This window comes from Hevea brasiliensis, chromosome 8 (assembly GCF_030052815.1).
Source record: "Hevea brasiliensis isolate MT/VB/25A 57/8 chromosome 8, ASM3005281v1, whole genome shotgun sequence".
Taxonomy (NCBI): domain Eukaryota; kingdom Viridiplantae; phylum Streptophyta; class Magnoliopsida; order Malpighiales; family Euphorbiaceae; genus Hevea; species Hevea brasiliensis.
In genome coordinates, this window is record NC_079500.1 from 88553968 (window position 1) to 88559261 (window position 5294).

Here is a 5294-nt window from a genome sequence, read left to right on the forward strand (position 1 = left end):
AAGAAACCTCAGATTCTTGGTCCTTCCAAGAAAATAGCTAAACAGAAAGGGAAGACTAAAGCTGATGGAGGCAAAGGAAAGTGTTTCCACTGCCAGAAGGATGGGCACCGGAAAAGGAACTACCCAGAGTATCTTGCTTCTCTGAAGGACAAAAAGGATAAACCTTCAAAAGGTATGTCCATATCTTGTTATGTAGATTATGATGATACTCATAGTTCATCTACAGCTTGGATTTTAGATACTGGTGCCAATTCTCACATTTCTAATGATATGCAGGAACTAGCAAATAGTAGTAGCTTGCATTCTCAAGATGTTAGAGTTTGGATTAGCAATGGTTCAACTGTTGAAGCTTTAGCCATAGGATCTAAATCTTTTTACATGTGTAGACATGTTTTGTGTTTGGATAATATTTTATATTTGCCTGATGCTTTTAAGAACATCATTTCTATATCTAGTTTGACTAGAAATGGCTATGAATTTCAATTCACAGATGATGTTTGCAATATTTATTTTGGAAATAAATATGTTGGTTCGGGTTATCTGAATGAAGGTCTTTATTATTTAGATAATAATGACAAACACAAAATGAATGCAAGTGATCTAAATGAATGCAATGCCATGGTGAAAACCAACTCAAGTTCAAAACATATTTGGCACTTAAGGTTATGTCATGCTGTAGAAGATAGGATTGCAAAACTAGAGAAAATAGGGATTCTATCCTCATTGGGCTCTGAGCCTACTCCAACTTGTGAATCTTGCCTTCGGGGCAAAATGACTAGATCACCCTTTGTTGGACAAGGGCTAAGGGCTGAAAATATTTTGGAGCTAATACATAGTGATGTATGTGGTCCATTTAAGGAAATGGCTAGAGGCGATTTCATTACTTTATTACCTTTACTGATGATAAATCAAGGTTTGGGTATTTGTATTTGATGAAATACAAACATGAATCTTTTGAAAAGTTCAAAGAATTTAAATCTGAAGTAGAAAATCAAACAGGAAAGAGGATTAAAGCTCTTCGATCAAATCGTGGAGGTGAATATTTGAGTATTGAATTTGATGAATACTTGAGAGAGCATGGCATTGTTTCCCAGCTGACTCCTCCAGGAACGCCATAGCTGAATGGTGTATCTGAAAGGAGAATCGTACCCTATTTGATATAGTACGTAGTATGATGAGCTACATAGATATGCCAATCTCCTTTTCGGGATTTGCATTAGAATCAGCTTTGTATATTTTGAATAGGATTCCATCAAAATCAGTTTCTTCCACACCTTATGAGATATGGCATGGAAGAAAACCAAGTCTTAAGCATGTCAAGATTTGGGGTTGTCCAGCTTATATCAAAAAGCTGAACACTGATAAAGTGGAAACCAGATCAGAAAAGGGTCGATTTGTTGGATATCCAACAAATAGTTTTGGATATTATTTTTATTTGCCTACATCACAAAAAGGTTGTGGTGAGTAGAGATGCCACATTTCTTGAACAACAGTTTGTTCAAGAAGGAGGCAAAGGAAGGCAAATAGAGTTGGAATTAGAGAATTCTGACCAACCAACAGATCAGATGGATATAGATCCATCTAGTTAACCTACACTCGTTGATGAAACATCTACAGCTGTTCCTCGTAGAACAACTAGGGTATCTCACCCACCAGTGAGATATGATTTCCTTCATGAAGAAAAACAAGAGTTGTCTACTCATGAAGAAGTAGATCATGGAGATGATCCACTTACCTATGAAGAAGCTATATCAGATATAGACTCTTCAAAATGGATTGATGCTATGAAATCTGAAATTGATTCCATGTATAAGAATCAAGTTTGAGATCTTGTTGACCCACCTGAAGGTATTGTACCTATAGGGAACAAAAGAGTTTTCAAGAAGAAAATTGGTTCTGATGGAAAGGTAGAGACCTATAAGGCAAGGCTAGTAGTGAAAGGGTTTAGCCAAAGGCAAGGAATCGACTATGAGGAGACTTTCTCGCCTGTTGCCATGCTTAAATCAATTAGGATTCTATTAGCAATAGCTGCATACTATGATTATGAGATTTAGCAGATGGATGTCAAAATAGTTTTTCTCAATGGATACATTGAAGAAAACATTTCCATGAAACAACCTAGGGGTTTTGAATCCCAAGATGGTTCCAAGGTATGCAAGCTAAAGCGATCCATTTATGGGTTAAAGCAAGCTTCGAGGAGTTGGAACATCCGTTTTGATGAAGCCATTAAATCCTTTGGTTTTATCAAAAATGAGGATGAGCCATGTGTATATAAGAAGGTTAGTGACAGTGCTATCACTTTCATTGTCTTATATGTGGATGACATACTGTTGATGGGTAATGACACAGGTATGTATACAATTGTAAAGGTATGGTTGTCAAATACATTCTCCATGAAAGACTTAGGGGAGGCAACCTATATTCTTGGGATTCGCGTCTATAGAGATAGAGCGAAAAGAATAATTGGTTTATCCCAAAGTCTATACTTGGAAAAGGTATTAAAGAGGTTTAACATGCTTGATTCCAAGAGAGGATTGTTACCAGTGAGGCATGGTATCTATCTTTCTAAAGAGATGTCTCCAAAGACACCTGAAGAAAGAGATAAGATGGCCAGGATTCCATATGCTTCGGCTATTGGAAGTTTAATGTATGTAATGTTGTGTACTAGGCCGGATATTGCATATGTTGTTAGTTTAACTAGCAGGTATCAATCCAATCCAGGTTTGGAACACTGGATAGCTGTCAAGAATATCCTTAAGTACTTAAGAAGAACTAAGGATTTATTCTTGATCTATGGAGGTGGAGACTTGCAATTGGATGGTTATACTGATTCTGATTTCCAATCAGATATCGATAATAGAAAGTCTACCTCTGGATATGTGTTCATTTGTAAAGGAAGTGCAGTTAGTTGGAAGAGTTCGAAATAGAGTACAACTGCAGATTCCACTACAGAGGCTAAGTATATTGCTGCATAAAATGCTACAAAATAATATGTTTGGATATAAGAAACCCCGGTCTCACTAGAAAAACAAACACATAGAAAGGCACTACCACATTATCAGAGATATAGTTGGGCAAGGCGATATAGCCATGCAGAAAATTGCATCAGCTGAAAAATTCAGCTGATCCATTCACTAAGCCTTTGTCACAAGCTCAGTTAGACCGACATCTTGAGAAGATGGGTCTAGTGCTAGTGGGAGATTGTTAGTAGTATGCCCTAGAGCATATCATTTAGTATGTATCTTGTACAAGTTATTAATAAAAGGCATTTCCACTTTTCCGTTTACGTAAGATATTTATGTGTAATAGAAAAGGTCCATTGATATTTTGTTAGAAATTCTATTCTTAAGTTGTTAAGAATATGAGTGACAGTATTTCTAGTACAAAGTATCATAAATAGGTTCACAATCGAGGATACTTCATAATAAGGACATGATTTATCCAGAAAGATTGTATTCATGTTTGTTCCTAAGTTATTTATATGAGATATAAATAAGATGGAATAGTGAGTCTCATGCCATATGACAAACATGATAGGCACTTATACATGATAAGTAGGTCGAACCAGTGACACTTATGACAAGCAAATGGAGTTTACTCTTGTCAATGTTTTGTCATAAATCATATCTGTGCATATAATCTTTAGACCTGAGATAGCACAGTTATCTTATATATAGGTAGTTTGAGTTTGATACTGCTTTCATACTTGTACTGTGTATGGGTATATGAGCATGTGTTGGCTCCTACTAGTTATATATGGAGGTAGGTGTTGATCAAGATGGAATCTGTTCCTCTAAGTAAATAGAGATAAAATCCTATGTTCATTTAATTGTTCTTGATGTTTCAAGTTCCTGGCCAGGACAGATAGATTTAATCAGAAAAGAGTTTCTGATGAGAAAATCTTTTTTATCAAGAACTGGAATTAAAAGAAAACATAATATTCATAGCAAATGGAGTTTGACATAAACCATGACTCCAGCTTGAGTTGGGATTTTGTAACAGAGAGATTCTAGTGCATGGTAACATATGATTATAGGTTCATTTAAGGTAAATCTTATTACTAATTGGGTAACCATGGCATGCTATGCTAGATGTTAACCATGGTCTATGAGGCACATAAAATGATTTAGAGAAATCATTTATGGTAAGAAAGAGTTCTGATGATATTAAGAGTTCATATCATATCTCATTGCCAATTAGTGATGAGCCTAGTAAGTCACACACATACACAAGCTATCACCTAATTAAATATGATTTAATTAATTAATTAAAGAGTTTAATTGATTAATTAAATAGGTTTGGTTTGCAATTAGATTGCAAAGTCCCTAGCATGACTTGAAACCAAATCTAGGTTACAGTATAAGTTAAATTTATATTTAAAGTGTTTAAACATGAATTTAATTAATAAGAAATTAATTAATAAAGATTAATTAATTAATTTATATTCGATATAAATTGATTAGAAGAAGAGAAATAATTATTTTGGGTTGAGAACTCAAAATTAAGACACAAGGGCATTTTGGTCATTTTGCAGGGTGACATGTGGCACCATGAGATGGTGACACATGGAATTACACATAAGCTTGCCAAATGTCTTTTAATCATGTAAGATGATTAAAATTAAGATTAAATATAGGTTTGACACTTGGCACAATGTGATTGGGTCCATTAAACCTAGAACCAATCAAAGGGTGACATGTGGCAAGAGTTTAAGTGGTGACCTAGCTATATAAGTGTTGTTATGAAAAAATAAAAATACGAGCTGCTGCTCCCAAAGGTGCCGCCACCCCTTGGCTGCCTCTCCCTTCTTTTCTTCTTCTTCTTTAATCAATCCAAGAGATTAGCAAACAATCTCTTGAATTAAGAACACCAGAAATTGTTTCTAGTGTCCTGTTTACATCATTAATCTCTTAAAAGGCAGAACTTGATTTTCTAAATAATAAAAAAAGATTTAGAAGTTGTTCAAGGGCTGCCATAGGTGTTCTTGGTGTGGACAAGTTAGAGGGACAATATTTGGTGTCCTGAAAATGAATCTCAAAAGCGTAAATACACTGCAGTGCATCAAAAAGTTAGTGTATTTGTTCTTAATTTAATCTAGGGTTCTAAAATTAATTAGATTAATTTGAAAATCTTAAATAGCAAACACAGATCCAAAAACATATTAAAAGAGTTTTAATATATTATTTATCATTGAATCAAATAGATAAAAATAAATCTTGCATGATGCATGTGACCCTAGGTGAAAATTTTTGAATTCAATGGTATAGAAATATGAGAATTTTGATATGTGAATG